At 39.1% G+C, this 12,503-nt stretch overlaps 1 long non-coding RNA gene across 1 annotated transcript; it reads right to left on the reverse strand.

The window, feature by feature from the left end:
* Positions 1 to 283: 283 nt before the first annotated feature.
* LOC124720247 lies at positions 284 to 12,086 on the reverse strand. The gene is made up of 2 exons (XR_007006095.1): positions 11,897 to 12,086; positions 284 to 855 (listed from the first exon to the last, which is right to left on the reverse strand). It is a non-coding gene; the product is annotated as an uncharacterized LOC124720247 (long non-coding RNA).
* Positions 12,087 to 12,503: the final 417 nt, after the last annotated feature.

The following is a 12,503-nucleotide window of genomic DNA, read 5'->3' on the forward strand; positions in this document are numbered from 1 at the left end:
AATTACTTAAGAATGGTTGAGCATACATTTCAGTATGTGCTCAGTGAAGTGATTCCTCATATCTGAAAGTGCAATACTCACTTAAGAACTGCTATATCTGCAGAAGACAGGCTCACTGTAACACTCCGATTCCTTGCTACAGGAGACAGTTACTCTAGCTTACAGTACAGCACTCGAATTCCACAGTGCACATTAAGTAAAATAATAACTGAAACGTGTGAAGCAACATATAAAGCACTAAAGGGCCAAGCTCTGAAGGCAAATAAATGTTCAATACACTTTATGTTCATTAAGATCAATTTTTATTTCATTTTATTTTATTAACACAGCATGTACCAATTGGTGTCCGAAACTACAAAATTAATAGAGATGTATGAGGCCGATTAGGTGTTTTACAACATGAGGCATCCTGAGTACAAAAATAAATTAAGAAGATTGGAGAGCTACAAAAAAATTATACGGTATTCTCTTCTATACCAGCCTGCTGCAAGGCAGCCTGGATATACCCAGAGGTGGATGGTCGTGCTTCTTGTGTTGTCAAATGCAGCAAATCCCACCTGTCCATCAAATACCACTGCAAACCGTGACTTCCGGCAGTTGTAAATATCTTACTACCCACATTATCCATCTCACGCAGTTCAGCTGCGATGTGGGTGGCAAGGGCACTGTATTGGTCTCCTCGGACAGGCTGGGGCAGAGTTCCGGCCATATCAGCCACAGCCTTCATGTCCTGGTAGCCTCCACAATGACGTCTGTTGTGCCATTCCTTCTTTTTGTGGGAGGCCGCTCTTGATGCTGGGGCTGTGGCTGTGGCTGTGGCTCACGGCATGCAACAGAAGGCTCTCGCATCTCGTGCTATAAAATAAGACATGAAAGCCATTAGCTACATACTTGCTTGCACATACATAAATCTTATTTACAGGTACCCACAAGCAGAGAAAGGTGGGGGCAAATGGCAGAGGATTTTGAGACAAATTGGAACTGTTATAATACTATAGGAGCAATGGATGGAAAGCATATTCGTACTAAATGCCCACAAGCTACTGGATCTCACTTTTTCAATTACAAATCCTTCAACAGTATCGTTTTATTTGCCATGGTAGATGCTTCCTACAAATTTTTCTATGTTGATGTAGGAACTAATGGGCACGTTGGTGATGCCAGAGTGTTTTCAAAAAGCAAACTACGGGAGTCTCTCATTGACCGATCTATTCAAAACATTCCTGAAGGCAGGAAGCTTGCAAACACACACATTACAACTCCAATGGTTGTACTGGCAGACGATGCTTCTCTGAGTATGCTTCAAGGTGCTGCAGTGAACAAATTAACGCTAATCATTTGTATAACATGTGAACTTTACTTGCATAAATAAAAAGAAAGAAATACGTCGAGACGTACTTTTGATTTCTCGTAGGAGTAACTTGTGCTGAGGCCATTAATTTTCTTTTTATTGTAGTCAGCTGTACACCCAGGCCGTATGTCACGGCTAATAACCTCCGCAATATTTTTGTAGATCTCCAATCTTCGTAATCTATTTTTATATTCAGGGTGCCTCACATTGTAAATCACCTTATCAGCTTCATGTTGTTGTTGTGGTCTTCAGTCCTGAGACTGGTTTGATGCAGCTCTCCATGCTACTCTGTCCTGTGCAAGCTTCTTCACCTCCCAGTACCTACTGCAACCTACATCCTTTTGAAACTGCTTAGTGTATTCATCTCTCGGTCTCCCTCTACGATTTTTACCCTCCACGCTGCCCTCCAGTACTAAATTGGTGATCCCTTGATGCCTCAGAACATGTCCTACCAACTGGTCCCTTCTTGTGGTCAAGTTGTGCCACAAACTTCTCTTCTCCCCAATCCTATTCAATATTTCCTCATTAGTTATGTGATCTACCCATTTAATCTTCAGCATTCATCTGTAGCACCACATTTCGAAAGCTTCTATTCTCTTCTTGTCCAAACTATTTATCGTCCACGTTTCATTCCATACATGGCTACACTCCATACAAATACTTTCAGAAACGACTTCCTGACACTTAAATCTATACTCGATGTTAACGAATTTCTCTTCTTCAGAAACGCTTTCCTTGCCATTGCCAGTCTACATTTTATACCCTCCCTACTTCAACCATCATCAGTTATTTTGCTCCCCAAATAGCAAAATTACTTTAAGTGTCTCATTCCTAATCTAATTCCCTCAGCTTCATACATCTCTCTTAATTCTGTGGTAGATGCCACACACCAATTGTATTTTCCCGTCATGTTTACAAACGCACTACAGATGACAGAACGCTGCATCGATGCTAGGCGCTCCACGTGGTAACATATCACATTGCAGTGAACAGAAGACAAGCGACTTCTTTGATCAAATCTATAGTGAGGCCCTAGATTTGATCAAATATTTGACAACATTTGACAAAGTTTCCTATTACACCATCAAATTTCGTTTACAAAGATATTTGACAAAGATATTGTAATACCAGCCTGTGTGGAGCTGTGCTAATACCACAAAGATGTTTTAGCTTTTAAATAAATATGAAATCCATGACTGAGTATTCTTGCTTATGCTAGCAAAACCCTTAACAATATTATGTAAACCATGTGTTCTAAGAAGTAACCACAACACAAGTATCAACAAATGGAGAATAAATGATTGTAGTTTTCAGCCTGAATGAGGTTCTGGCACAGCTCTCCACACTTGTCTGCTCCGTGGAAGCCCCTTCATCACCACAAAACTACTGCAACCTCCATCCATTTGAACCTGCTTACTGCAGTAAAGCCTCAGTCTCTCCCTCTCCCTACAATTTTTACTTCCGACACTTCCTCGAATAACCGAATGTCTTACTGTGTGTCCCATTAACTAATTGTTTCTTTTAGTCAGGTTTTGCCAAAAGTTTCTTTCTTTTCCCTAGTTCGTTTCAGTATCTCCTCATCAGTCGTTCGGTATACCCACCAAATCTTCAGTATTCTTTTGTATCACGACATTTAAAATGCTTATGTTCCATCATCCACATTACACATCTGTAAAAAGGAACAACCCAGACAATCAGAAAAGACTTCTTGACATTTAAGTTTACATAAAATATTAACAAATGCATCATTTTGAAAAATTCTTGCATTGCTAAATCCAGTGAGCATTTTATATCCCCTCCACCTTGGTCTGCACAAATAATAGAACTTGTCTAATATTTTTAGTGCCTCAAACAATGGAACAATTGTTATTTTTAGTGCCTCAGTTTCTAATCAAATTCCCTCAGCACCGCCTAATTTAATTCAACTACATGCCAATACACTTGCTTTACTTTTGATGACATTCATCTTATAATGTCTTTTTAATACACTATTTGTTCTGTATAACTTCTAAGGGCACTGCTAGCTTTTATGTTATGATGTAGTGATATTGTACTCTTTTCTTACAGCTGGCTCTGGAATTTTTGAGGCTGAAAGCCTATTTTTTTCCTGGAAGTGGTGGTGTTTTGCTGTATAATGTCAAAAATGCTGCAGCACTACTGCTTATATACTAAGTCAGAGTGGATGTAAGGCCCTTGTAGGACTTCAGCACAGAGCAGACAACCACAGTTGTGTTGCTGAGAAAATAGTATGCAGAATTTGCTAGAAACGATGATTAAGAGTCGAAAGTGTTACTTCAGTTCATAGGAGATAAGTGTGAGTAATTCAGTTAATTCATGTAAAGGTGTGTGGGATTACTTTTGATATTTACTGTGCTGTGTTTCTGAATCAGTAACTTTTGTGCATAGTGAAAATGAACAGTATATGAAGATTACCATCTTCATGTGTCCTTTCGGACATGTCTGAAAGAACAGATACCATTTTCGTATAGTTAAGGCTAACCGGCCATTGACCTCCTCCTCCTGTGCTGGATGCACACGCACTGCCCGAACTCTTTCGGGACTCGGTAAGATTGTATGCCACGAGTAATGAGTGTAATGGGCAAGGGCACTACAAATGAAGTGTGTGGACGTTAAGCTGGGAATGTGGGTCTCACGGGGAATGTGCGAGGGATAAATCCCTGCAGTCGCACTATCCTCTGTGCCTTCGATGGCTCAGATGGATAGAGCATCTGCCATGTCAGCAAAAGTTCCCTGTTTCGAGTCCCGGTTGCGGCACACATTTTCACCTGTCCCCGCTGGTGTATATCAACGCCTGTCGACACCTTAGGGTCTCGATTTAGTTATTATTTCAAAATGAACAGTTTTCAATTATCAGTAATTGGAAGTTACATTAAGGTGCAAAGACTGTTGTAATGGATAATTCTGAATGTAGATGAAATAAGCTACACTGTTTAACACAGGACTGGACGAGTTTAGCCATTGTTACAGAAGCATGTTAAATGCTAAAGTCACAATATGACAATGAAATATGACTTCTACTGTTTTTATTTCAAAGTAACATGTTCAATTTTTCAACTGAATAAGTCATATATGAAATATCTGTAAATGTCCTTGTCACCGTTACTGTTCTCGCAAGAGTTACTGTCGTGGCAAGAGTCACATTCAATTTAGGGGAGCCTTCTTATGGCTGCGCATATAACTGATCCCCAGATGCACATCTTCTGTGTGTTCACATTTCCACTTAGGTGAAATGTCAATTCATCACTGAAGAAGTCACAATCCGGAAAATTCTCACCATCATGGAACAGCATTTTGTTTGCAATGTTAGCATATAAACCCCAGTCTGAGGAGTATAGAGCTTGTAACAACTGCAAATGATAAGGCTATAGTTGTAAGTGTCTCGTTAGAAGTTTCCACACAGACTTCACTGGAACTGTTAATTCAACACCAGCCTTCCACACTGACGTTTTGGGGCTACATCTACATCTACATTTATACTTCCCAAGCCACCCAACGGTGTGTGGCGGAGGGCACTTAACGTGCCACTGTCATTACTTACCTTTCCTGTTCCAGTCGCGTATGGTTCGCGGGAAGAATGACTGCAGGAAAGCCTCCGTGCGCGCTCTAATCTCTCTAATTTTACATTCGTGATCTCCTCGGGAGGTATAAGTAGGGGGAAGCAATATATTCGATACCTCATCCAGAAACGCACCCTCTCGAAACCTGGGCAGCAAGCTACACCACGATGCAGAGCGCCTCTCTTGCAGAGTCTGCCACTTGAGTTTGTTAAACATCTCTGTATGGAAGACTCTCTCACTGATTCACATTGTTCCGCAGTCACTCTTCGTTGTCCCACACTCTTCCCTTTGCAAAGACATTTGCTGTCTTCAAACTAATGCCATCTACAGATATCATCTGGAGGATTACAATAGAACTTACACCATATGATCAAAAGTACCAGGACACCTGGCTGAAAATGACTTATAAGTTCGTGGTGCCCTCTATCGGTAATGCTGGAATCCAATATGGCGATGGCCCACCTTTAGCCTTGATGACAGCTTCCATTCTTACAGGCATATATTTAAAATGGAGATTGGTTCACTGAAAATATTGCTCTTTACTCTTCTGGTGGAAAAGTGTTATTATTCTGTCGATGAATTCATTGAGGACAGCTTCACAATCTGAACACAGGGATTGTATTACATGTATTATTTTATGTACATGTGTAGCTGTAACTTAGAAATGTAAAATATAATGTAAACTTTTGTATTTCTCTTAAAAAAAAACCTTGACATGTCTCCTGTACATCAAATCAAATGATTTGAAAATTGTACGTAATGAGATGAATAAAACACATACCACATATGTTCAATCAGGTGCTGAAAGGTTTCCAGGGGAATGGCTGCCCATTCTTCACGGAGTGCTGCACTGAGGAGGGGTACTGATGAATGTTGCTTCTGGTTGGAGTAGGTCACGTTTAAGATGGCTGCGCCGATTCAGAATCCCGCCAAATGCGACGTGCGCTCCGTCAAATGTTTTCTTCGTGCAAAAGGTCAGCGACCAGCAAATATTCACAAAGAAATTGTTTCTGTTTATGGGAACATTATGAATCTACAAAATGTAATGAAATGGTGTCACCATTTCTCTGAAGGTAGGACCGATGTTCGTGATGAACAAAGAACAGGTCGGCCATCTGTGATCTCTGATGCCCTTCTTCGGAGAACGGAGGAAGCAATTCCTGCGAATAGACTTCTCACATTGAAAGAATTGCTTCAGATTGTACCGGACGTGTCAATGACAACTGTTTATGATGTTGTTACTGTCAAGTTAGGGTACAGGAAATTGTGTGCACACTGGGTTCCAAAACTGTTAGCAGAAGAACACAAAAAGAAAAGGATAGGCTTTGCACGCTACTTCCTCACACGCTATGCTGAAGCAGGTGATGAGTTCCTCGATAACATTGTGACAGATGACGAGACGTGGATTTATCACCATACACCTAAATCCAAGCAACAATCGATGCAATGGCGCCATTCGAATTCACCAAAAGCTAAGTAATGCAAAACGTCGATATCAGTGAAGAAAATCATGGCTTCTGTTTTTTGGGACAGACAAGGCATTTTTCTGTTGGAATTTATGCCTCCTGGAACGACAATTAATGCTGCTGCATATTGCCAGACTTTGAAATGTCTTCGAAGGGCAACGCAGGGGAATGCTGACAAGTGGAGTCCGCTTGCTTCATGGCAATGCTCGGCCTCACACAGCGCTCCTAACCAAAACACTACTCAAACAATTCAAATGGGACGTATTGGACCATCCGCCATACAGCCCGGACATTGCGCCCACCGACTTCCGTGTCTTCCGTTACCTGAAGTCACATCTTGCTGGAAAATCAAAGATGAAGTTGAAATGTGGTTCTGATAACAGGCGGCAACCTTCTACGACTGTGGGATACAAAAGCTTGACTTAACTAATGTTTGGATAACGGGGGAGATTATGTCTAAAAATAACAAATAATCCAGTTAAAAAGATGTAACTGACGTTTTCTAAATGAATGTTCTATTCAAGGACTGCGAGCCATTGTATCTTTACTTTTTGAAATGCCCTCGTATGAAATATTTGGCACAGTTAAAATTTCTATTGTTAATTACTCAATTTAGAACTGTTTATTATGTTTATTTCAGGATTCATTTATAAATTAGTAGAAATTCATTTGTCAAAAAAATTTATAAACCATTTGGAATATTGTTATTACCACAGGGTGAGAAGATAGTAGTGGGCATTCCGCTCATGTGATCAGACGGGTTTCTGTATTTTGGAGGAACAATGTAATTCGGCTTTGTTAACGTGAAAATTCAAAAGACAGTGTGATATAGTAAAATGTGACGCCAATAAATTGCAAAAAGAAAGAAAATTCTGTGCAGGCATTTTTCAAAATTATTTACATCAATTGGAACCATGAGAACCTAAAATGTGAAAATTTCTGCTTCAAGAATCAGAACCCTAGACAAGAAGAACTCAAGCAAACTGTGTGAGAAAAGAAGGTAAGTAAAAAGTTTAGTGTAAATCTTACTCGTCTAGAATTATCTGAAATGGCTTTAATATCGACGTTAGTAGTGACTCCATGGATGACGACGTTCCTCCAGAGGAAGCCAACAGGGAATGTCAAGAGGCAAATAAGGCATGTTTTGGTGGTTTATCTGGCCACTGATTCCATTACTGTTACGTGGAATGTCATGAACTTTCGTTACGCCTGCACTGAACTACTTTCCTGGTTTCAACAGGACGGAGTGACATCACACATTGCACGGCAATCAATGGCATATGGGCGAGAATTGTTTGGCAACCGTGTGATCTATCTCACGATTCGGTAACATTCCCTGGCCACCTAGATGGCCAAATTTAGCTGTTTGTGATTTTTTCTTGTGAGGTTACCTCGAGAGCAAAGTCTACATGACTCGACCAAGAACCCAGGATGAGTTAAAACAGAGTATTCGGTATGCAGTTCACAGTATCTCGGCTGTGATATTGCAGCGGTCAATGAGTAATCCCAACAGCAGATTTCACGAATGTATTCGTACATAATGACGCAATCTAAAGGATATAATTTCTAAAAAATGAGAAATGCCATCTATTTTTTGTAAATGGCAAAGTTGTAAGATTTCAATTACTATGAATGCAATTTCTTTCCTTCATCGCTTCTTGTTTTATTGGAATGTGGAAATGTTCCGATTTTTCTGTGTCACCCTGTACATTCTGTGCAAAAGGAATCACAGAATTTGCTGCAATAAATCTAAAATGGGGTGGCAGAGAAAATACAGCAATTGTCGGTGTGTATAGGCCACCTGGGGCATGTATGGATACAGTTTTCAAAAATCTCTCTGACTTGCTGATATACACAGACTGTACATTTTTTGTATCACACAGCCATGTAAATGCTATAATAGAAGGGGATACAAATACAGATTGATGCCAACACCAAAAAGCTACACCTTCTATACGATAGATTCAGTCTGACGGGAGTTATCCATGAGACAACTAGTGAGATTAGCAACAGCAAAACATGTCTGGATAATATAATAATAAATGTGACCCATCTTACCTACAGAACAGCTGTTCTAAAACTAGCCATCTATGATCAAAATGCAGCACAGCTTCAACTGGGGGCAAATGAGATGCCCTTTGCCACTAAAAGAAACTGTATGTAAGAAAAAGAATTATGTATAATGAAAACATCAACAGACTGACCTGCACGTTAGCACACATATCATGATTTTTAGAACAATAGGTTTCCCTATGATAGCTTTGCTTCTGACTTCTACTATTGTTTTGATGCTACATGCCCCCTTGCAGCCACAAAAGTTGAACAAACTAAAACTATAAACAGAAGTATCTGGAAAAATAATGATGTCATTGAAGCAAGGGAAAATTTAAAATTATTCCATAGTGCGATGTTGAATAATAGACTGAATCTCAAGCTAAACGACGTTTTCAAAACTTATCATGAATATTATAAACCTTTATTGATACAGATCAGGAGCAGCTATGTTGCAAACAAGCTCCAGGCTTCACACAGTGTTACCACTGGTGTCTTGGGAGTGACAAACTATTTTATAGCAGGCAGGGCAAATGCCGTATAGAATTTAATATTGACCACAATGGGATGATAGTAAAAGATGAACTTGAAATTGCTGACATATTCAATGAATATATTTCTTCAGTGGGGGAAGCTATCAATGACAAAAATAACAACCCGCAGTATAATTTTAAAGGAAATCCATCTGAGCATAACATACATCCAGCCCCCACAAACTGCAAAGAAATAATCAACATCATTAGCTCTCTAAAGTCTTCCCATTTCACAGGCATGATGGCCTCAGTATTAATGTATTAAAAGCATGCAGACAAACTGTGTCTGTAGCAGTAAATAATGTAATAGAATCAGGCACCTTCCCAGACAGACTAAAAATAGCTCAAGTAACACCAATCTTTAAAAAAGGGGACAAACTCAAAATTTAAAACTACAGACCCACCTCAATACTTCCAGTCTTTTCCAAATAGTTGAAAAAGTCATATACAGCAGAATTATAAGCTCTCTCTGGATGCACTACCTATTGTTTGAAAATCAAAATTGTCTCTTAATATGTAAATCAACCACCACAGCAGCTGCTCAATTAATTGAAGACATAACAAGTGACACCGAGAACAAGCAACATGTTGCAGGTATATACCTCTATGTTGAGAAAGCTTTCAACTGTGTGAGCACCACAATCCTGTTAGAAAAGCGTGGAATATTGGAATCAGAGGCACTTCTCATTACATAGTAAAATCTTGCATGAGTAACCGAAAACAGTTTGTACTGCTTAAAGTTGAAAGAGATGTTCAAAAATCCAAAATAACTAATATAAAAATGAAGTGCCCGGGGCTCAGTATGGGATCCTCTTCTGTTTTTAATTTAAGTAAATGACACAAGATATTGCACTCAGAATTCCAAAATAGTTCTGTATGCAGCTTATACATCCATTGTGTGGAAAAAGGAATCATTTAATGAACTAGAGACCCATTGTAACAACGTGACAAATGAAATTGCACAGTACTTTAACGAAAGCCATCAAATTTAAGTGGTAGTAAAACATGACTCACGTAGTTTAACAACATTAGTTTTAATGATGAAATTAAACAATACATATGCAATGAATTGGTAAAAAAGACTGTAGTGTAAAATTCCTTGATTTAACAATTCAAAGCAATCTAAAGTGGGACACACATGTTGACACACTCGCATGTAAGTTGTCTAAGAATATATTTACAATTAATATGATAAGCTAGTTCTGCAAAGACATTGCCGCCCCACCCCTTATGAGTACTCTCCCTCCATCAGATGCTTCATCCCCCCCCCCCCCCCTCCCCTCTTCTGTCCATGCCAACCCCATCTGCCCGAGACTGTGCAGTGTCTTCTTCGTGCCTAATTTTTAGTGCAGTGTTTTAAACGGGTGATAACTGTTGTGTGTCTTTTCCGAAGTGTTGCGAACAGAAACCGTACTGTTGCTGGGTGTGATTTTTCTCTCTCTTGCGAACAGAAACCAGACTGTCACAGTGTTTCTCAACTGTCAGTCTACTAGTGTACCTGTCTTCTTCCAGTGTATTTAATTAGCAGCACCAACCCTTTGTTTTATATTTTAACTTCCACAACTTTCTGCCATTTTACAATTGAAAAGTCACCTGTTTTAATCGCCTGCTTTTATTACTTATTATGTTCTTATTATGTTTTACATATTCTGTAGGTTGTAGAGCAGCGTACAAAGCTACTGCCAGCCCGACCCATTCCGGGGGGATTTGAAACCGAATAAAAGAAAAATAAAAAGGTTGTGGTTATAGACAGATATTTAAACACACTCCATCATAAAGGCTAAAATTGCACGGTCATTTCGAAAACAGATTATAGATAAGCCTCTTATGAGTATTTTCACGCATATTACACACATATACCATCCATTAACTACAAAAATATTCAATCTGGTGTCTACTATGTAACTTTTACCAAATGTTTAACAGCTGTATTCAAAAGGCGGATATTTTTTGCAACAGTACAATACTCAGCTAAACTTTTGTCTGTATCTCAAAATTTTCCATTAGTACAATTTCCAATTTCAACCTGTAACAGTAAGATCAGTACATTCCACTGTTTTGACGTGCACATCATCAATCTTAAAACACGCAAGTTTTCGACCTAACCTAGACCTTGGGCTTAGCTACAGGTCAGTCTGTCATCACAACCAACATTAAAGGTGGGAGGGATACAGTGATGAGTACGAGAATCTAGCAGGCCTTTATCATTAAATATATGGCAGAAAATTTTGGGGAATAGGATGAAAGATCAGAATGGAATTTTCGTTATTCAATTACAGTATAGTTCACATTTATTTAGCATCCCTTTCTTATCACATAACGTCTTCAGTTACGCACTGTACCAATACTCATTTTGCACAGTTTATTATCAACTATGGCTCTTTTAGGCTGGGAATTCTTGACGAGTCATTTTGAATCTTCGTGATTATCTCTTTTAGATGTGGCTGGGTACATAGAGCATCCACTAATCGAAATGGGAACTGTGTCTGGAAATCCACGAGGATTATTAAACTTCTACTAATCACTAGCAATATAATTCACATTATACAACTGCTAATATTTCTGGTAATGAAAGCACTTTAGTGTGGGGAGGTTTCACACTTTGCACAAATGATGTGTAAGTTCATTCACAAACACAGAAACTAACCTTACTTCTGTCGAAGATGGTGTAAAGCAGACGTGACAACTTTTCCAGTTCTGTTATCACTGATATTTTGAATTATCGCTACATCGACTGACTTACTTGTGGCTCAGGTACTTGTGAAGGCGTAAAAACGTGTTCAGAACACATTCTAAACATGAACTCCTATGGACCAGTGTGGTAATTGCTGTTATGATTCTCGACATAACACTATTAATTTAAATTAAACTAACAATTTAAAGTAAAGCCAAAGGAAGGGCGTAAGTAATACATACTTCATAATGACTGTTTCGTTGAAATTTTGCCTGTGGGCAAGTCTCATTGGCGGCAAATGACCGTGTAACATCTACCGTGATTAATAGCAGAAATCGCCGAAATAGGACAGGGATAAAAGTTGTTAGCGAATTCGTGAACTGCGACACCAATCATTAAATAACTTACTGAATATCAATCAATCAATGTAACCTAAACTCATATTATATACAATAGTGCGGGCAACAAGGCCCGCACCATCCAAAAATTGATCTACAACTATTTAATGACATACGAAAGAAGGACTCCGAATGGTTGACTATGTAGAACATTTTACCACAAATATTGTTAAGTATGATGATTCTCGTCATAAAGAATTGGAAGATAAATGCGTTTATAAGAGCAGAATAAAAACAGACGAAACGAGTTAATAGCTTATCCAACACTTGCCTGTAGAGCTTCTAATTGTGAACTGAAATCAAATATGAAGAATTCAAATGATTTAGAGTGAAGCTCTCGACAGCAGTGTTGCTAGACACCACCGACAGATGGCACCCTGATACGCTGGCTGAGAAAGTGTGGCGGTTCTCATTTGCTTTACTAACACAGCAATCGGCAGTTACCTAATAT

Source organism: Schistocerca piceifrons, chromosome 11 (assembly GCF_021461385.2).
Source record: "Schistocerca piceifrons isolate TAMUIC-IGC-003096 chromosome 11, iqSchPice1.1, whole genome shotgun sequence".
Classification (NCBI taxonomy): Eukaryota; Metazoa; Arthropoda; class Insecta; order Orthoptera; family Acrididae; genus Schistocerca; species Schistocerca piceifrons.